The following is a 21,511-nucleotide window of genomic DNA, read 5'->3' as shown; positions in this document are numbered from 1 at the left end:
GCTTGACAGATACCCTCTCCCTCTAATGTCTTCCGCCTTTGAACTTTTTCAAGGGACCATTATTTTTGCAAAATTAGATCTTGATAATGCTTAAGAGCATATAAGAATTAGGGAGGGGGAAGAGTGGAAAATGGCTTCCAACACACATTAAGAGCATTACAAGTACCTTGTTGTGCCTTTTAGTCTCAACAATGCTGCAGCAGTTTTTTCAGGCCTTATTTAATGATATTTACTGTACTGTAAGTATTAGGTACAGTCAAGTGCTTGTCATTTTACCCTTCGTTTTGGATTTCATTAAGAACCCTATGACACAACAATAAGTATAAGCAGTGAAGTGCTTGTCAGTTGTAGAACTATGAATTATTCTTTAAAAATCAGAATGTTGGTGGTTCAGAAGTATTCAAGACGATGTGGGATGAGGATATTTCCAATGACTTGTGTTTAAAAAAGTTAAAACAAACTGTGTTGGGGAAAATTCCTTTGTAAATGATAATTATAGACTCTACACGTCCCTGGGTGGGCTCAAGCCACCAGTTAACAGCCAAACTCGCTGACCGATTGCGCCACAAAGACACTAAGCCCTTGCATTTGGACTTTATTTAGACCTCTATTTCTTAACAATAACTATTAGGTGCAGTCAAGTGCTTGTCAGTTGTAGAACTATGTTATATTCTTTACAAATCAGAAAGCTGGTGGTTCAGAAGTATTCAAGACAATATGGGATGAGGAAATTTCCAATAACTGTTCTTTGACAAATGTACATCAAGCAGCTTTGGCGAAAATTAATTTGTATGTGATGTCAGAGAGAGACATTTTGCCCTTTATTTTGGATTTCATTTAGAGCCCTATTACACAACAATATGTATTAGGTGCAGTCAAGTGCTTGTCAGTTGTAGAACTATGAATTATTCTTTACAAATCAGAATGCTGGTGGTTCAGAAGTATTCAAGACAATGTGGGATGAGGAAATTTCCTATGATTTGTGTTTGAAAAAGGTGAAACAAACGGTGTTGGGGAAAATTCCTTTGTAAATAATGTTTATAGACTTTACACGTCCATGGGTGGGCTCAAACCACCAGTTAACAGCCAAACTCGCTCACCGATTGCGCCACAAAGACACTAAACCCTTGCATTTATATTTGATTTAGACCTCTATTTCTTAACAATAAGTATTAGGTGCTGTTGAGTGCTTGTCAGTTGTAGAACTATGAATTATTCTTTACAAATCAGAATGCTGGTGGTTCAGAAGTGTTCAAGACGATGTGGGATGAGGAAATTTCCAATAACTTTTCTTTGACAAATGTACATCAAGCAGCTTTGGCGAAAATTAATTTGTATGTGATGTCTAAAGACTTTACACGTCCCTGGGTGGGCTCGAACCACCAGCCTTCCGGTTAACAGCCGAACGCGCTGACCGATTGCGCCACAGAGGCATTGTGCCCTTTGTTTTGGATTTCATTTAGAGCCCTATTACACAACAATATGTACTAGATGCACTCAAGTGCTTGTCAGTTGTAGAACTATGAATTATTCTTTACAAATCAGAGTTCTGGTGGTTCAGAAGTATTCAAGACGATGTGGAATGAGGAAATTTCCTCAATTTCAAGCTGTTGAGTGCTTGTCAGTTGTAGAACTATGAATTATTCTTTACAAATTAGAATGCTGGTGGTTCAGAAGTATTCAAGACGATATGTATTAGATGCACTCAAGTGCTTGTCAGTTGTAGAGCTATGAATTATTCTTTACAAATCAGAATGCTGGTGGTTCAGAAGTATTCAAGACGATGTGGAATGAGAAAATTTCCTCAATTTCAAGCTGTTGAGTGCTTGTCAGTTGTAGAACTATAATTTATTCTTTACAAATCAGAATGCTGGTGGTTCAGAAGTGTTCAAGACGATGTGGGATGAGGAAATTTCCTATGATTTGTGTTTGAAAAAGGTGAAACAAACGGTGTTGGGGAAAATTCCTTTGTAAATGATGTTTATAAACTTTACACGTCCATGGGTGGGCTCAAACCACCAGTTAACAGCCAAACTCGCTCACCGATTGCGCCACAGTGACACTAAACCCTTGCACTTATATTTGATTTAGACCTCTATTTCTTAACAATAAGTATTAGGTGCTGTCGAGTGCTTGTCAGTTGTAGAACTATGAACTATTCTTTACAACTCAGAATGCTGGTGGTTCAGAAGTATTCAAGACTATATGTATTAGATGCAATCAAGTGCTTGTCAGTTGTAGAACTATGAATTATTCTTGACAAATCAGAATGCTGGTGGTTCAGAAGTATTCAAGACGATGTGGGATGAGGAAATTTCCTATGATTTGTGTTTGAAAAAGGTAAAACAAACGGTGTTGGGGAAAATTCCTTTGTAAATGATGTTTATAGACTTTACACGTCCATGGGTGGGCTCAAACCACCAGTTAACAGCCAAACGCGCTGACCGATTGCACCACAGAGACATTTTGCCCTTTGTTTTGGATTTCATTTAGAGCCCTATTACACAACAATATGTATTAGGTGCTGCCGAGTGCTTGTCAGTTGTAGAACTATGAATTATTCTTTACAAATCAGAATGCTGGTGGTTCAGAAGTATTCAAGACGATGTGGGATGAGGAAATTTCCTATGATTTGTGTTTGAAAAAGGTGAAACAAACGGTGTTGGGCAAAATTCCTTTGTAAATGATGTTTATAGACTTTACCTGTCCATGGGTGGGCTCAAACCACCAGTTAACAGCCAAACTCGCTCACCGATTGCGCCACAGAGACACTAAACCCTTGCATTTATATTTGATTTAGACCTCTATTTCTTAACAATAAGTATTAGGCGCTGTCGAGTGCTTGTCAGTTGTAGAACTATGAATTATTCTTTCCAAATCAGAATGCTGGTGGTTCAGAAGTATTCAAGACGATGTGGAATGAGAAAATTTTCTCAATTTCAAGCTGTTGAGTGCTTGTCAGTTGTAGAACTATGAATTATTCTTTACAAATCAGAATGCTGGTGGTTCCGAAGTGTTCAAGACGATGTGGGATGAGAAAATTTCCAATAACTTTTCTTTGACAAATGTACATCAAGCAGCTTTGGCGAAAATTAATTTGTATGTGATGTCAGAGAGAGACATTTTGCCCTTTATTTTGGATTTCATTTAGAGCCCTATTACACAACAATATGTATTAGGTGCAGTCAAGTGCTTGTCAGTTGTAGAACTATGAATTATTCTTTACAAATCAGAATGCTGGTGGTTCAGAAGTATTCAAGACAATGTGGGATGAGGAAATTTCCTATGATTTGTGTTTGAAAAAGGTGAAACAAACGGTGTTGGGGAAAATTCCTTTGTAAATAATGTTTATAGACTTTACACGTCCATGGGTGGGCTCAAACCACCAGTTAACAGCCAAACTCGCTCACCGATTGCGCCACAAAGACACTAAACCCTTGCATTTATATTTGATTTAGACCTCTATTTCTTAACAATAAGTATTAGGTGCTGTTGAGTGCTTGTCAGTTGTAGAACTATGAATTATTCTTTACAAATCAGAATGCTGGTGGTTCAGAAGTGTTCAAGACGATGTGGGATGAGGAAATTTCCAATAACTTTTCTTTGACAAATGTACATCAAGCAGCTTTGGCGAAAATTAATTTGTATGTGATGTCTAAAGACTTTACACGTCCCTGGGTGGGCTCGAACCACCAGCCTTCCGGTTAACAGCCGAACGCGCTGACCGATTGCGCCACAGAGGCATTGTGCCCTTTGTTTTGGATTTCATTTAGAGCCCTATTACACAACAATATGTACTAGATGCACTCAAGTGCTTGTCAGTTGTAGAACTATGAATTATTCTTTACAAATCAGAGTTCTGGTGGTTCAGAAGTATTCAAGACGATGTGGAATGAGGAAATTTCCTCAATTTCAAGCTGTTGAGTGCTTGTCAGTTGTAGAACTATGAATTATTCTTTACAAATTAGAATGCTGGTGGTTCAGAAGTATTCAAGACGATATGTATTAGATGCACTCAAGTGCTTGTCAGTTGTAGAGCTATGAATTATTCTTTACAAATCAGAATGCTGGTGGTTCAGAAGTATTCAAGACGATGTGGAATGAGAAAATTTCCTCAATTTCAAGCTGTTGAGTGCTTGTCAGTTGTAGAACTATAATTTATTCTTTACAAATCAGAATGCTGGTGGTTCAGAAGTGTTCAAGACGATGTGGGATGAGGAAATTTCCTATGATTTGTGTTTGAAAAAGGTGAAACAAACGGTGTTGGGGAAAATTCCTTTGTAAATGATGTTTATAAACTTTACACGTCCATGGGTGGGCTCAAACCACCAGTTAACAGCCAAACTCGCTCACCGATTGCGCCACAGTGACACTAAACCCTTGCACTTATATTTGATTTAGACCTCTATTTCTTAACAATAAGTATTAGGTGCTGTCGAGTGCTTGTCAGTTGTAGAACTATGAACTATTCTTTACAACTCAGAATTCTGGTGGTTCAGAAGTATTCAAGACTATATGTATTAGATGCAATCAAGTGCTTGTCAGTTGTAGAACTATGAATTATTCTTGACAAATCAGAATGCTGGTGGTTCAGAAGTATTCAAGACGATGTGGGATGAGGAAATTTCCTATGATTTGTGTTTGAAAAAGGTAAAACAAACGGTGTTGGGGAAAATTCCTTTGTAAATGATGTTTATAGACTTTACACGTCCATGGGTGGGCTCAAACCACCAGTTAACAGCCAAACGCGCTGACCGATTGCACCACAGAGACATTTTGCCCTTTGTTTGGATTTCATTTAGAGCCCTATTACACAACAATATGTATTAGGTGCTGCCGAGTGCTTGTCAGTTGTAGAACTATGAATTATTCTTTACAAATCAGAATGCTGGTGGTTCAGAAGTATTCAAGACGATGTGGGATGAGGAAATTTCCTATGATTTGTGTTTGAAAAAGGTGAAACAAACGGTGTTGGGCAAAATTCCTTTGTAAATGATGTTTATAGACTTTACCTGTCCATGGGTGGGCTCAAACCACCAGTTAACAGCCAAACTCGCTCACCGATTGCGCCACAGAGACACTAAACCCTTGCATTTATATTTGATTTAGACCTCTATTTCTTAACAATAAGTATTAGGCGCTGTCGAGTGCTTGTCAGTTGTAGAACTATGAATTATTCTTTCCAAATCAGAATGCTGGTGGTTCAGAAGTATTCAAGACGATGTGGAATGAGAAAATTTTCTCAATTTCAAGCTGTTGAGTGCTTGTCAGTTGTAGAACTATGAATTATTCTTTACAAATCAGAATGCTGGTGGTTCCGAAGTGTTCAAGACGATGTGGGATGAGAAAATTTCCAATAACTTTTCTTTGACAAATGTACATCAAGCAGCTTTGGCGAAAATTAATTTGTATGTGATGTCTAAAGACTTTACACATCCCTGGGTGGGCTCGAACCACCAGCCTTCCGGTTAACAGCCGAACGCGCTGACCGATTGCGCCACAGAGACATTTTGCCCTTTGCTTTGGATTTCATTTAGAGCCCTATTACCCAACAATATGTATTAGGTGCTGCCGAGTGCTTGTCAGTTGTAGAGCTATGAATTATTCTTTACAAATCAGAATGCTGGTGGTTTAGAAGTATTCAAGACGATGTGGGATGAGGAAATTTCCTATGATTTGTGTTTGAAAAAGGTGAAACAAACGGTGTTGGGGAAAATTCCTATGTAAATGATGTTTATAGACTTTACACGTCCATGGGTGGGCTCAAACCACCAGTTAACAGCGAAACTCGCTCACCGATTGCGCCACAGAGAAACTAAACCTTTGCATTTATATTTGATTTAGACGATGTGGGATAAGGAAATTTCCAATAACTTTTCTTTGACAAATGTACATCAAGCAGCTTTGGCGAAAATTAATTTGTATGTGATGTCTAAAGACTTTACACGTCCCTGGGTGGGCTCGAACCACCAGCCTTCCGGTTAACAGCCGAACGCGCTGACCGATTGCGCCACAGAGACATTTTGCCCTTTGTTTTGGATTTCATTTAGAGCCCTATTACACAACAATATGTATTAGGTGCTGCCAATATGTACTAGATGCACTCAAGTGCTTGTCAGTTGTAGAACTATGAATTATTTTTTACAAATCAGAATGCTGGTGGTTCAGAAGTATTCAAGACGATGTGGGATGAGGAAATTTCCTATGATTTGTGTTTGAAAAAGGTGAAACAAACGGTGTTGGGCAAAATTCCTTTGTAAATGATGTTTATAGACTTTACCTGTCCATGGGTGGGCTCAAACCACCAGTTAACAGCCAAACTCGCTCACCGATTGCGCCACAGAGACACTAAACCCTTGCATTTATATTTGATTTAGACCTCTATTTCTTAACAATAAGTATTAGGCGCTGTCGAGTGCTTGTCAGTTGTAGAACTATGAATTATTCTTTCCAAATCAGAATGCTGGTGGTTCAGAAGTATTCAAGACGATGTGGAATGAGAAAATTTTCTCAATTTCAAGCTGTTGAGTGCTTGTCAGTTGTAGAACTATGAATTATTCTTTACAAATCAGAATGCTGGTGGTTCAGAAGTGTTCAAGACGATGTGGGATGAGGAAATTTCCAATAACTTTTCTTTGACAAATGTACATCAAGCAGCTTTGGCGAAAATTAATTTGTATGTGATGTCTAAAGACTTTACACGTCCCTGGGTGGGCTCGAAGCACCAGCCTTCCGAAAAACAGCCGAACGCGCTGACCGATTGCGCCACAGAGACATTTTGCCCTTTGCTTTGGATTTCATTTAATGTTCGAATGTTCAAAGTGTTCAAGACGATGTGGGATGAGGAAATTTCCTATGATTTGTGTTTGGAAAAGGTGAAACAAACGGTGTTGGGGAGAATTCCTATGTAAATGATGTTTATAGACTTTACACGTCCATGGGTGGGCTCAAACCACCAGTTAACAGCCAAACTCGCTCACCGATTGCGCCACAGAGACACTAAACCTTTGCATTTATATTTGATTTAGACGATGTGGGATAAGGAAATTTCCAATAACTTTTCTTTGACAAATGTACATCAAGCAGCTTTGGCGAAAATTAATTTGTATGTGATGTCTAAAGACTTTACACGTCCCTGGGTGGGCTCGAACCACTAGTCTTCCGGTTAACAGCCGAACGCGCTGACCGATTGCGCCACAGAGACATTTTGCCCTTTGTTTTGGATTTCATTTAGAGCCCTATTACACAACAATATGTACTAGATGCACTCAAGTGCTTGTCAGTTGTAGAACTATGAATTATTCTTTAAAAATCAGAATTCTGGTGGTTCAGAAGTATTCAAGACGATGTGGGATGAGGAAATTTCCTATGATTTGTGTTTGAAAAAGGTGAAACAAACGGTGTTGGGGAGAATTCCTATGTAAATGATGTTTATAGACTTTACACGTCCATGGGTGGGCTCAAACCACCAGTTAACAGCCAAACTCACTCACCGATTGCGCCACAGAGACACTAAACCCTTGCATTTATATTTAATTTAGACCTCTATTTCTTAACAATAAGTATTAGGTGCTGTCGAGTGCTTGTCAGTTGTAGAACTATGAATTATTCTTTACAAATTAGAATGCTGGTGGTTCAGAAGTATTCAAGACGATATGTATTAGATGCACTCAAGTGCTTGTCAGTTGTAGAGCTATGAATTATTCTTTACAAATCAGAACGCTGGTGGTTCAGAAGTATTCAAGACGATGTGGGATGAGAAAATTTCCAATGATTTGTGTTTGAAAAAGGTGAAACAAACGGTGTTGGGGAAAATTCCTTTGTAAATGATGTTTATAGACTTTACACGTCCATGGGTGGGCTCAAACCACCAGTTAACAGCCAAACTCGCTCACCGATTGCGCCACAGAGACACTAAACCCTTGCATTTATATTTAATTTAGACCTCTATTTCTTAACAATAAGTATTAGGTGCTGTCGAGTGCTTGTCAGTTGTAGAACTATGAATTATTCTTTCCAAATCAGAATGCTGGTGGTTCAGAAGTATTCAAGACGATGTGGAACGAATAAATTTCCTCAATTTCAAGCTGTTGAGTGCTTGTCAGTTGTAGAACTATGAAATATTCTTTACAAATCAGAATGCTGGTGGTTCAGAAGTGTTCAAGACGATGTGGGATGAGGAAATTTCCAATAACTTTTCTTTGACAAATGTACATCAAGCAGCTTTGGCGAAAATTAATTTGTATGTGATGTCTAAAGACTTTACACGTCCCTGGGTGGGCTCGAACCACCAGTCTTCCGGTTAACAGCCGAACGCGCTGACCGATTGCGCCACAGAGACATTTTGCCCTTTGCTTTGGATTTCATTTAGAGCCCTATTACCCAACAATATGTATTAGGTGCTGCCGAGTGCTTGTCAGTTGTAGAGCTATGAATTATTCTTTACAAATCAGAATGCTGGTGGTTTAGAAGTATTCAAGACGATGTGGGATGAGGAAATTTCCTATGATTTGTGTTTGAAAAAGGTGAAACAAACGGTGTTGGGGAGAATTCCTATGTGAATGATGTTTATAGACTTTACACGTCCATGGGTGGGCTCAAACCACCAGTTAACAGCCAAACTCGCTCACCGATTGCGCCACAGAGACACTAAACCTTTGCATTTATATTTAATTTAGACCTCTATTTCTTAACAATAAGTATTAGGTGCTCTCGAGTGCTTGTCAGTTGTAGAACTATGAATTATTCTTTACAAATCAGAATGCTGGTGGTTCAGAAGTATTCAAGACGATGTGGAACGAGTACATTTCCTCAATTTCAAGCTGTTGAGTGCTTGTCAGTTGTAGAACTATGAAATATTCTTTACAAATCAGAATGCTGGTGGTTCCGAAGTGTTCAAGACGATGTGGGATGAGGAAATTTCCAATAACTTTTCTTTGACAACTGTACATCAAGCAGCTTTGGCGAAAATTAATTTGTATGTGATGTCTAAAGACTTTACACGTCCCTGGGTGGGCTCGAACCACCAGCCTTCCAATTAACAGCCGAACGCGCTGACCGATTGTGCCACAGAGACATTTTGCCCTTTGTTTTGGATTTCATTTAGAGCCCTATTACACAACAATATGTACTAGATGCACTCAAGTCCTTGTCAGTTGTAGAACTATGAATTATTCTTGACAAATCAGAATGCTGGTGGTTCAGAAGTATTCAAGACGATGTGGGATGAGGAAATTTCCTATGATTTGTGTTTGAAAAAGGTAAAACAAACGGTGTTGGGGAAAATTCCTTTGTAAATGATGTTTATAGACTTTACACGTCCATGGGTGGGCTCAAACCACCAGTTAACAGCCAAACGCGCTGACCGATTGCACCACAGAGACATTTTGCCCTTTGTTTTGGATTTCATTTAGAGCCCTATTACACAACAATATGTATTAGGTGCTGCCGAGTGCTTGTCAGTTGTAGAACTATGAATTATTCTTTACAAATCAGAATGCTGGTGGTTCAGAAGTATTCAAGACGATGTGGGATGAGGAAATTTCCTATGATTTGTGTTTGAAAAAGGTGAAACAAACGGTGTTGGGCAAAATTCCTTTGTAAATGATGTTTATAGACTTTACCTGTCCATGGGTGGGCTCAAACCACCAGTTAACAGCCAAACTCGCTCACCGATTGCGCCACAGAGAAACTAAACCTTTGCATTTATATTTGATTTAGACGATGTGGGATAAGGAAATTTCCAATAACTTTTCTTTGACAAATGTACATCAAGCAGCTTTGGCGAAAATTAATTTGTATGTGATGTCTAAAGACTTTACACGTCCCTGGGTGGGCTCGAACCACCAGCCTTCCGGTTAACAGCCGAACGCGCTGACCGATTGCGCCACAGAGACATTTTGCCCTTTGTTTGGATTTCATTTAGAGCCCTATTACACAACAATATGTATTAGGTGCTGCCAATATGTACTAGATGCACTCAAGTGCTTGTCAGTTGTAGAACTATGAATTATTTTTTACAAATCAGAATGCTGGTGGTTCAGAAGTATTCAAGACGATGTGGGATGAGGAAATTTCCTATGATTTGTGTTTGAAAAAGGTGAAACAAACGGTGTTGGGCAAAATTCCTTTGTAAATGATGTTTATAGACTTTACCTGTCCATGGGTGGGCTCAAACCACCAGTTAACAGCCAAACTCGCTCACCGATTGCGCCACAGAGACACTAAACCCTTGCATTTATATTTGATTTAGACCTCTATTTCTTAACAATAAGTATTAGGCGCTGTCGAGTGCTTGTCAGTTGTAGAACTATGAATTATTCTTTACAAATTAGAATGCTGGTGGTTCAGAAGTATTCAAGACGATATGTATTAGATGCACTCAAGTGCTTGTCAGTTGTAGAGCTATGAATTATTCTTTACAAATCAGAACGCTGGTGGTTCAGAAGTATTCAAGACGATGTGGGATGAGAAAATTTCCAATGATTTGTGTTTGAAAAAGGTGAAACAAACGGTGTTGGGGAAAATTCCTTTGTAAATGATGTTTATAGACTTTACACGTCCATGGGTGGGCTCAAACCACCAGTTAACAGCCAAACTCGCTCACCGATTGCGCCACAGAGACACTAAACCCTTGCATTTATATTTAATTTAGACCTCTATTTCTTAACAATAAGTATTAGGTGCTGTCGAGTGCTTGTCAGTTGTAGAACTATGAATTATTCTTTCCAAATCAGAATGCTGGTGGTTCAGAAGTATTCAAGACGATGTGGAACGAGTAAATTTCCTCAATTTCAAGCTGTTGAGTGCTTGTCAGTTGTAGAACTATGAATTATTCTTTACAAATCAGAATGCTGGTGGTTCAGAAGTGTTCAAGACGATGTGGGATGAGGAAATTTCCAATAACTTTTCTTTGACAAATGTACATCAAGCAGCTTTGGCGAAAATTAATTTGTATGTGATGTCTAAAGACTTTACACGTCCCTGGGTGGGCTCGAAGCACCAGCCTTCCGAAAAACAGCCGAACGCGCTGACCGATTGCGCCACAGAGACATTTTGCCCTTTGCTTTGGATTTCATTTAATGTTCGAATGTTCAAAGTGTTCAAGACGATGTGGGATGAGGAAATTTCCTATGATTTGTGTTTGAAAAAGGTGAAACAAACGGTGTTGGGGAGAATTCCTATGTAAATGATGTTTATAGACTTTACACGTCCATGGGTGGGCTCAAACCACCAGTTAACAGCCAAACTCGCTCACCGATTGCGCCACAGAGACACTAAACCTTTGCATTTATATTTGATTTAGACCATGTGGGATAAGGAAATTTCCAATAACTTTTCTTTGACAAATGTACATCAAGCAGCTTTGGCGAAAATTAATTTGTATGTGATGTCTAAAGACTTTACACGTCCCTGGGTGGGCTCGAACCACTAGCCTTCCGGTTAACAGCCGAACGCGCTGACCGATTGCGCCACAGAGACATTTTGCCCTTTGTTTTGGATTTCATTTAGAGCCCTATTACACAACAATATGTACTAGATGCACTCAAGTGCTTGTCAGTTGTAGAACTATGAATTATTCTTTAAAAATCAGAATTCTGGTGGTTCAGAAGTATTCAAGACGATGTGGGATGAGGAAATTTCCTATGATTTGTGTTTGAAAAAGGTGAAACAAACGGTGTTGGGGAGAATTCCTATGTAAATGATGTTTATAGACTTTACACGTCCATGGGTGGGCTCAAACCACCAGTTAACAGCCAAACTCACTCACCGATTGCGCCACAGAGACACTAAACCCTTGCATTTATATTTAATTTAGACCTCTATTTCTTAACAATAAGTATTAGGTGCTGTCGAGTGCTTGTCAGTTGTAGAACTATGAATTATTCTTTACAAATTAGAATGCTGGTGGTTCAGAAGTATTCAAGACGATATGTATTAGATGCACTCAAGTGCTTGTCAGTTGTAGAGCTATGAATTATTCTTTACAAATCAGAACGCTGGTGGTTCAGAAGTATTCAAGACGATGTGGGATGAGAAAATTTCCAATGATTTGTGTTTGAAAAAGGTGAAACAAACGGTGTTGGGGAAAATTCCTTTGTAAATGATGTTTATAGACTTTACACGTCCATGGGTGGGCTCAAACCACCAGTTAACAGCCAAACTCGCTCACCGATTGCGCCACAGAGACACTAAACCCTTGCATTTATATTTAATTTAGACCTCTATTTCTTAACAATAAGTATTAGGTGCTGTCGAGTGCTTGTCAGTTGTAGAACTATGAATTATTCTTTCCAAATCAGAATGCTGGTGGTTCAGAAGTATTCAAGACGATGTGGAACGAGTAAATTTCCTCAATTTCAAGCTGTTGAGTGCTTGTCAGTTGTAGAACTATGAAATATTCTTTACAAATCAGAATGCTGGTGGTTCAGAAGTGTTCAAGACGATGTGGGATGAGGAAATTTTCCAATAACTTTTCTTTGACAAATGTACATCAAGCAGCTTTGGCGAAAATTAATTTGTATGTGATGTCTAAAGACTTTACACGTCCCTGGGTGGGCTCGAACCACCAGTCTTCCGGTTAACAGCCGAACGCGCTGACCGATTGCGCCACAGAGACATTTTACCCTTTGCTTTGGATTTCATTTAGAGCCCTATTACCCAACAATATGTATTAGGTGCTGCCGAGTGCTTGTCAGTTGTAGAGCTATGAATTATTCTTTACAAATCAGAATTCTGGTGGTTCAGAAGTATTCAAGACGATGTGGGATGAGGAAATTTCCTATGATTTGTGTTTGAAAAAGGTGAAACAAACGGTGTTGGGCAAAATTCCTTTGTAAATGATGTTTATAGACTTTACCTGTCCATGGGTGGGCTCAAACCACCAGTTAACAGCCAAACTCGCTCACCGATTGCGCCACAGAGAAACTAAACCTTTGCATTTATATTTGATTTAGACGATGTGGGATAAGGAAATTTCCAATAACTTTTCTTTGACAAATGTACATCAAGCAGCTTTGGCGAAAATTAATTTGTATGTGATGTCTAAAGACTTTACACGTCCCTGGGTGGGCTCGAACCACCAGCCTTCCGGTTAACAGCCGAACGCGCTGACCGATTGCGCCACAGAGACATTTTGCCCTTTGTTTTGGATTTCATTTAGAGCCCTATTACACAACAATATGTATTAGGTGCTGCCAATATGTACTAGATGCACTCAAGTGCTTGTCAGTTGTAGAACTATGAATTATTTTTTACAAATCAGAATGCTGGTGGTTCAGAAGTATTCAAGACGATGTGGGATGAGGAAATTTCCTATGATTTGTGTTTGAAAAAGGTGAAACAAACGGTGTTGGGCAAAATTCCTTTGTAAATGATGTTTATAGACTTTACCTGTCCATGGGTGGGCTCAAACCACCAGTTAACAGCCAAACTCGCTCACCGATTGCGCCACAGAGACACTAAACCCTTGCATTTATATTTGATTTAGACCTCTATTTCTTAACAATAAGTATTAGGCGCTGTCGAGTGCTTGTCAGTTGTAGAACTATGAATTATTCTTTACAAATTAGAATGCTGGTGGTTCAGAAGTATTCAAGACGATATGTATTAGATGCACTCAAGTGCTTGTCAGTTGTAGAGCTATGAATTATTCTTTACAAATCAGAACGCTGGTGGTTCAGAAGTATTCAAGACGATGTGGGATGAGAAAATTTCCAATGATTTGTGTTTGAAAAAGGTGAAACAAACGGTGTTGGGGAAAATTCCTTTGTAAATGATGTTTATAGACTTTACACGTCCATGGGTGGGCTCAAACCACCAGTTAACAGCCAAACTCGCTCACCGATTGCGCCACAGAGACACTAAACCCTTGCATTTATATTTAATTTAGACCTCTATTTCTTAACAATAAGTATTAGGTGCTGTCGAGTGCTTGTCAGTTGTAGAACTATGAATTATTCTTTCCAAATCAGAATGCTGGTGGTTCAGAAGTATTCAAGACGATGTGGAACGAGTAAATTTCCTCAATTTCAAGCTGTTGAGTGCTTGTCAGTTGTAGAACTATGAATTATTCTTTACAAATCAGAATGCTGGTGGTTCAGAAGTGTTCAAGACGATGTGGGATGAGGAAATTTCCAATAACTTTTCTTTGACAAATGTACATCAAGCAGCTTTGGCGAAAATTAATTTGTATGTGATGTCTAAAGACTTTACACGTCCCTGGGTGGGCTCGAAGCACCAGCCTTCCGAAAAACAGCCGAACGCGCTGACCGATTGCGCCACAGAGACATTTTGCCCTTTGCTTTGGATTTCATTTAATGTTCGAATGTTCAAAGTGTTTCAAGACGATGTGGGATGAGGAAATTTCCTATGATTTGTGTTTGAAAAAGGTGAAACAAACGGTGTTGGGGAGAATTCCTATGTAAATGATGTTTATAGACTTTACACGTCCATGGGTGGGCTCAAACCACCAGTTAACAGCCAAACTCGCTCACCGATTGCGCCACAGAGACACTAAACCTTTGCATTTATATTTGATTTAGACCATGTGGGATAAGGAAATTTCCAATAACTTTTCTTTGACAAATGTACATCAAGCAGCTTTGGCGAAAATTAATTTGTATGTGATGTCTAAAGACTTTACACGTCCCTGGGTGGGCTCGAACCACTAGCCTTCCGGTTAACAGCCGAACGCGCTGACCGATTGCGCCACAGAGACATTTTTGCCCTTTGTTTTGGATTTCATTTAGAGCCCTATTACACAACAATATGTACTAGATGCACTCAAGTGCTTGTCAGTTGTAGAACTATGAATTATTCTTTAAAAATCAGAATTCTGGTGGTTCAGAAGTATTCAAGACGATGTGGGATGAGGAAATTTCCTATGATTTGTGTTTGAAAAAGGTGAAACAAAACGGTGTTGGGGAGAATTCCTATGTAAATGATGTTTATAGACTTTACACGTCCATGGGTGGGCTCAAACCACCAGTTAACAGCCAAACTCACTCACCGATTGCGCCACAGAGACACTAAACCCTTGCATTTATATTTAATTTAGACCTCTATTTCTTAACAATAAGTATTAGGTGCTGTCGAGTGCTTGTCAGTTGTAGAACTATGAATTATTCTTTACAAATTAGAATGCTGGTGGTTCAGAAGTATTCAAGACGATATGTATTAGATGCACTCAAGTGCTTGTCAGTTGTAGAGCTATGAATTATTCTTTACAAATCAGAACGCTGGTGGTTCAGAAGTATTCAAGACGATGTGGGATGAGAAAATTTCCAATGATTTGTGTTTGAAAAAGGTGATGAAACAACGGTGTTGGGGAAAATTCCTTTGTAAATGATGTTTATAGACTTTACACGTCCATGGGTGGGCTCAAACCACCAGTTAACAGCCAAACTCGCTCACCGATTGCGCCACAGAGACACTAAACCCTTGCATTTATATTTAATTTAGACCTCTATTTCTTAACAATAAGTATTAGGTGCTGTCGAGTGCTTGTCAGTTGTAGAACTATGAATTATTCTTTCCAAATCAGAATGCTGGTGGTTCAGAAGTATTCAAGACGATGTGGAACGAGTAAATTTCCTCAATTTCAAGCTGTTGAGTGCTTGTCAGTTGTAGAACTATGAAATATTCTTTACAAATCAGAATGCTGGTGGTTCAGAAGTGTTCAAGACGATGTGGGATGAGGAAATTTCCAATAACTTTTCTTTGACAAATGTACATCAAGCAGCTTTGGCGAAAATTAATTTGTATGTGATGTCTAAAGACTTTACACGTCCCTGGGTGGGCTCGAACCACCAGTCTTCCGGTTAACAGCCGAACGCGCTGACCGATTGCGCCACAGAGACATTTTACCCTTTGCTTTGGATTTCATTTAGAGCCCTATTACCCAACAATATGTATTAGGTGCTGCCGAGTGCTTGTCAGTTGTAGAGCTATGAATTATTCTTTACAAATCAGAATGCTGGTGGTTTAGAAGTATTCAAGACGATGTGGGATGAGGAAATTTCCTATGATTTGTGTTTGAAAAAGGTGAAACAAACGGTGTTGGGGAGAATTCCTATGTAAATGATGTTTATAGACTTTACACGTCCATGGGTGGGCTCAAACACCAGTTAACAGCCAAACTCGCTCACCGATTGCGCCACAGAGACACTAAAACCTTTGCATTTTATATTTGATTTAGACGATGTGGGATAAGGAAATTTCCAATAACTTTTCTTTGACAAATGTACATCAAGCAGCTTTGGCGAAAATTAATTTGTACGTGATGTCTAAAGACTTTACACGTCCCTGGGTGGGCTCGAACCACCAGCCTTCCGGTTAACAGCCGAACGCGCTGACCGATTGCGCCACAGAGACATTTTGCCCTTTGTTTTGGATTTCATTTAAAGCCCTATTACACAACAATATGTACTAGATGCACTCAAGTGCTTGTCAGTTGTAGAACTATGAATTATTCTTTACAAATCAGAATTCTGGTGGTTCAGAAGTATTCAAGACGATGTGGGATGAGGAAATTTCCAATGATTTGTGTTTGAAAAAGGTGAAACAAACGGTGTTGGGGAAAATTCCTTTGTAAATGATGTTTATAGACTTTACACGTCCATGGGTGGGCTCAAACCACCAGTTAACAGCCAAACTCACTCACCGATTGCGCCACAGAGACACTAACCCTTGCATTTATATTTGATTTAGACCTCTATTTCTTAACAATAAGTATTAGGTGCTGTTGAGTGCTTGTCAGTTGTAGAACTATGAATTATTCTTTACAAATGAGAATGCTGGTGGTTCAAAAGTATTCAAGACGATATGTATTAGATGCACTCAAGTGCTTGTCAGTTGTAGAGCTATGAATTATTCTTTACAAATCAGAATGCTGGTGGTTCAGAAGTATTCAAGACGATGTGGGATGAGAAATTTCCCAATGATTTGTGTTTGAAAAAGGTGATGATGAAAACAAACGGTGTTGGGGAGAAAATTCCTTTTAAATGATGTTATAGACTTTACACGTCCATGGGTGGGCTCAAACCACCAGCCTTCCGGTTAACAGCCGAACGCGCTGACCGATTGCGCCACAGAGACATTTTGCCCTTTGTTTTGGATTTCATTTAGAGCCTATTACACAACAATATGTACTAGATGCACTCAAGTGCTTGTCAGTTGTAGAACTATGAAATTATACTTTACAAATCCGAATTCTGGTGTTCAGAAGTATTCAAGACGATGTGGGATGAGGAAATTTCCTATGATTTGTGTTTGAAAAAGAGGTGAAACAAACGGTGTTGGTGAGAATTCCTATGTAAATGATGTTTATAGACTTTACAACGTCCATGGGTGGGCTCAAACCACCCAGGTAACAGCACCCAAACTCGCTCACCGATTGCGCCACAGAGACACTAAAAACCCTTGCATTTATATTTAATTTAGACCTCTATTTCTTAACAATAAGTATTAGGTGCTCTCGGAGTGCTTGTCAGTTGTAGAACTATGAATTATCTTTACAAATCAGAATGCTGGTGGTTCAGAAGTATTCAAGACGATGTGGAACGAGTACATTTCCTCAATTTCAAGCTGTTGAGTGCTTGTCAGTGTAGAACTATGAAATATTCTTTACAAATCAGAATGCTGGTGGTTCCGAAGTGTTCAAGACGATGTGGGATGAGGAAATTTCCAATAACTTTTCTTTGACAACTGTACATCAAGCAGCTTGGCGAAAATTAATTTGTATGTGATGTCTAAAGACTTTACACGTCCCTGGGTGGGCTCGAACCACCAGCCTTCCAATTAACAGCCGAACGCGCTGACCGATTGTGCCACAGAGACATTTTGCCCTTTGTTTTGGATTTCATTTAGAGCCCTATTACACAACAATATGTACTAGATGCACTCAAGTCCTTGTCAGTTGTAGAACTATGAATTATTCTTTACAAATCAGAATTCTGGTGGTTTAGAAGTATTCAAGACGATGTGGGATGAGGAAATTTTCTATGATTTGTGTTTGAAAAAGGTGAAACAAACGGTGTTGGGGAGAAATTCCTATGTAAATGATGTTTATAGACTTACACGTCCATGGGTGGGCTCAAACCACCAGTTAACAGCCAAACTCACTCACCGATTGCGCCACAGAGACACTGAACCCTTGCATTTATATTTGATTTAGACCTCTATTTCTTAACAATAAGTATTAGGTGCTGTCGAGTGCTTGTCAGTTGTAGAACTATGAATTATTCTTTACAAATCAGAATGCTGGTGGTTCCGAAGTTTTCAAGACGATGTGGGATGAGGAAATTTCCAATAACTTTCTTGACAAAGTACATCAAGCAGCTTTGGCGAAAATTAATTTGTATGTGATGTCTAAAGACTTTACACGTCCCTGGGTGGGCTCAAACCACCAGCCTTCCAATTAACAGCCGAACGCGCTGACCGATTGTGCCACAGAGACATTTTTCCCTTTGTTTTGGATTTCATTTAGAGCCCTATTACACAACAATATGTACTAGATGCACTCAAGTGCTTGTCAGTTGTAGAACTATGAATTATTCTTTACAAATCAGAATTCTGGTGGTTTAGAAGTATTCAAGACGATGTGGGATGAGGAAATTTCCTATGATTTGTGTTTGAAAAAGGTGAAACAAACGGTGTTGGGGAGAATTCCTATGTAAATGATGTTTATAGACTTTACACGTCCATGGGTGGGCTCAAACCACCAGTTAACAGCCAAACTCGCTCACCGATTGCGCCACAGAGACACTAAACCTTTGCATTTATATTTGATCAAGACGATGTGGGATAAGGAAATTTCCAATAACTTTTCTTTGACAAATGTACATCAAGCAGCTTTGGCGAAAATTAATTTGTATGTGATGTCTAAAGACTTTTCACGTCCCTGGGTGGGCTCAAACCACCAGCCTTCCGGTTAACAGCCGAACGCGGTGACCGATTGCGCCACAGAGACATTTTGCCCTTTGTTTTGGATTTCATTTAGAGCCCTATTACACAACAATATGTATTAGGTGCTGCCGAGTGCTTGTCAGTTGTAGAGCTATGAATTTTTCTTTCCAAATCAGAATGCTGGTGGTTCAGAAGTATTCAAGACGATGTGGGATGAGGAAATTTCCAATGATTTGTGTTTGAAAAAGGTGAAACAAACGGTGTTGGTGAAAATTCCTTTGTAAATGATGTTTATAGACTTTACACGTCCCTGGGTGGGCTCGAACCACTAGCCTTCCGGTTAACAGCCGAACGCGCTGACCGATTGCGCCACAGAGACAATTTTGCCCCTTTTGTTTTGGATTTCATTTAGAGCCCTATTACACAACAATATGTACTAGATGCACTCAAGTGCTTGTCAGTTGTAGAACTATGAATTATTCTTTAAAAATCAGAATTCTGGTGGTTCAGAAGTATTCAAGACGATGTGGGATGAGGAAATTTTCTATGATTTGTGTTTGAAAAAGGTGAAACAAACGGTGTTGGGGAGAATTCCTATGTAAATGATGTTTATAGACTTTACACGTCCATGGGTGGGCTCAAACCACCAGTTAACAGCCAAACTCACTCACCGATTGCGCCACAGAGACACTGAACCCTTGCATTTATATTTGATTTAGACCTCTATTCTTAACAATAAGTATTAGGTGCTGTCGAGATGCTTGTCAGTTGTAGAACTATGAATTATTCTTTACAAATTAGAATGCTGGGTGGTTCAGAAGTATTCCAAGACGATATGTATTAGATGCACTCAAGTGCTTGTCGTTGTAGAGCTATGAATTATTCTTTACAAATCAGAACGCTGGTGGTTCAGAAGTATTCAAGACGATGTGGGATGAGAAAATTTCCAATGATTTGTGTTTGAAAAAGGTGAAACAAACGGTGTTGGGGAAAATTCCTTTGTAAATGATGTTTATAGACTTTACACGTCCATGGGTGGGCTCAAACCACCAGTTAACAGCCAAACTCGCTCACCGATTGCGCCACAGAGACACTAAACCCTTGCATTTATATTTAATTTTAGACCTCTATTTCTTAACAATAAGTATTAGGTGCTGTCGAGTGCTTGTCAGTTGTAGAACTATGAATTATTCTTTACAAATCAGAATGCTGGTGGTTCAGAAGTATTCAAGACGATGTGGAACGAGTAAATTTCCTCAATTTCAAGCTGTTGAGTGCTTGTCAGTTGTAGAACTATGAATTATTCTTTACAAATCAGAATGCTGGTGGTTCAGAAGTGTTCAAGACGATGTGGGATGAGGAAATTTCCAATAACTTTTCTTGACAAATGTACATCAAGCAGCTTTGGCGAAAATTAATTTGTATGTGATGTCTAAAGACTTTACACGTCCCTGGGTGGGCTCGAACCACCAGTCTTCCGGTTAACAGCCGAACGCGCTGACCGATTGCGCCACAGAGACATTTTACCTTTGCTTGGATTTCATTTAGAGCCCTATTACCCAACAATATGTATTAGGTGCTGCCGAGTGCTTGTCAGTTGTAGAGCTATGAATTATTCTTTACAAATCAGAATGCTGGTGGTTTAGAAGTATTCAAGACGATGTGGGATGAGGAAATTTCCTATGATTTGTGTTTGAAAAAGGTGAAACAAACGGTGTTGGGGAGAATTCCTATGTAAATGATGTTTATAGACTTTACACGTCCATGGGTGGGCTCAAACCACCAGTTAACAGCCAAACTCGCTCACCGATTGCGCCACAGAGACACTAAACCTTTGCATTTATATTTGATTTAGACGATGTGGGATAAGGAAATTTCCAATAACTTTTCTTTGACAAATGTACATCAAGCAGCTTTGGCGAAAATTAATTTGTATGTGATGTCTAAAGACTTTACACGTCCCTGGGTGGGCTCGAACCACCAGCCTTCCGGTTAACAGCCGAACGCGCTGACCGATTGCGCCACAGAGACATTTTGCCCTTTGTTTTGGATTTCATTTAAAGCCCTATTACACAACAATATGTACTAGATGCACTCAAGTGCTTGTCAGTTGTAGAACTATGAATTATTCTTTACAAATCAGAATTCTGGTGGTTCAGAAGTATTCAAGACGATGTGGGATGAGGAAATTTCCAATGATTTGTGTTTGAAAAAGGTGAAACAAACGGTGTTGGGGAAATTCCTTTGTAAATGATGTTTATAGACTTTACACGTCCATGGGTGGGCTCAAACCACCAGTTAACAGCCAAACTCACTCACCGATTGCGCCACAGAGACACTAAACCCTTGCATTTATATTTGATTTAGACCTCTATTTCTTAACAATAAGTATTAGGTGCTGTTGAGTGCTTGTCAGTTGTAGAACTATGAATTATTCTTTACAAATGAGAATGCTGGTGGTTCAAAAGTATTCAAGACGATATGTATTAGATGCACTCAAGTGCTTGTCAGTTGTAGAGCTATGAATTATTCTTTACAAATCAGAATGCTGGTGGTTCAGAAGTATTCAAGACGATGTGGGATGAGAAAATTTCCAATGATTTGT

General features: G+C 39.2%; 1 protein-coding gene and 16 non-coding genes across 17 annotated transcripts in view; all 17 read right to left on the bottom strand.

The window, feature by feature from the left end:
• The window catches only part of zmat4a (zinc finger, matrin-type 4a), a 125,175-nt gene that overhangs the window by 15,173 nt on the left and 88,491 nt on the right, over positions 1–21,511 (bottom strand). The window lies entirely within an intron of this gene.
• On the bottom strand, positions 1,360–1,433 carry trnan-guu (transfer RNA asparagine (anticodon GUU)). Its single transcript has one exon. It is a non-coding gene; the product is annotated as a tRNA-Asn (tRNA).
• Positions 3,670–3,743, bottom strand: trnan-guu (transfer RNA asparagine (anticodon GUU)). Its single transcript has one exon. It is a non-coding gene; the product is annotated as a tRNA-Asn (tRNA).
• Positions 5,434–5,507, bottom strand: trnan-guu (transfer RNA asparagine (anticodon GUU)). The gene has a single exon. It is a non-coding gene; the product is annotated as a tRNA-Asn (tRNA).
• Positions 5,947–6,020, bottom strand: trnan-guu (transfer RNA asparagine (anticodon GUU)). Its single transcript has one exon. It is a non-coding gene; the product is annotated as a tRNA-Asn (tRNA).
• On the bottom strand, positions 7,131–7,204 carry trnan-guu (transfer RNA asparagine (anticodon GUU)). The gene has a single exon. It is a non-coding gene; the product is annotated as a tRNA-Asn (tRNA).
• trnan-guu (transfer RNA asparagine (anticodon GUU)) lies at positions 8,268–8,341 on the bottom strand. Its single transcript has one exon. It is a non-coding gene; the product is annotated as a tRNA-Asn (tRNA).
• trnan-guu (transfer RNA asparagine (anticodon GUU)) lies at positions 9,823–9,896 on the bottom strand. Its single transcript has one exon. It is a non-coding gene; the product is annotated as a tRNA-Asn (tRNA).
• On the bottom strand, positions 11,408–11,481 carry trnan-guu (transfer RNA asparagine (anticodon GUU)). Its single transcript has one exon. It is a non-coding gene; the product is annotated as a tRNA-Asn (tRNA).
• trnan-guu (transfer RNA asparagine (anticodon GUU)) lies at positions 12,546–12,619 on the bottom strand. The gene has a single exon. It is a non-coding gene; the product is annotated as a tRNA-Asn (tRNA).
• On the bottom strand, positions 13,059–13,132 carry trnan-guu (transfer RNA asparagine (anticodon GUU)). Its single transcript has one exon. It is a non-coding gene; the product is annotated as a tRNA-Asn (tRNA).
• On the bottom strand, positions 14,646–14,719 carry trnan-guu (transfer RNA asparagine (anticodon GUU)). The gene has a single exon. It is a non-coding gene; the product is annotated as a tRNA-Asn (tRNA).
• On the bottom strand, positions 15,787–15,860 carry trnan-guu (transfer RNA asparagine (anticodon GUU)). Its single transcript has one exon. It is a non-coding gene; the product is annotated as a tRNA-Asn (tRNA).
• Positions 16,301–16,374, bottom strand: trnan-guu (transfer RNA asparagine (anticodon GUU)). The gene has a single exon. It is a non-coding gene; the product is annotated as a tRNA-Asn (tRNA).
• On the bottom strand, positions 19,212–19,285 carry trnan-guu (transfer RNA asparagine (anticodon GUU)). The gene has a single exon. It is a non-coding gene; the product is annotated as a tRNA-Asn (tRNA).
• On the bottom strand, positions 20,353–20,426 carry trnan-guu (transfer RNA asparagine (anticodon GUU)). The gene has a single exon. It is a non-coding gene; the product is annotated as a tRNA-Asn (tRNA).
• On the bottom strand, positions 20,864–20,937 carry trnan-guu (transfer RNA asparagine (anticodon GUU)). Its single transcript has one exon. It is a non-coding gene; the product is annotated as a tRNA-Asn (tRNA).

This window comes from Betta splendens, chromosome 9, assembly GCF_900634795.4.
Source record: "Betta splendens chromosome 9, fBetSpl5.4, whole genome shotgun sequence".
NCBI classification, from domain to species: Eukaryota; Metazoa; Chordata; class Actinopteri; order Anabantiformes; family Osphronemidae; genus Betta; species Betta splendens.
This window is presented reverse-complemented; position numbering and strand designations above follow the sequence as displayed.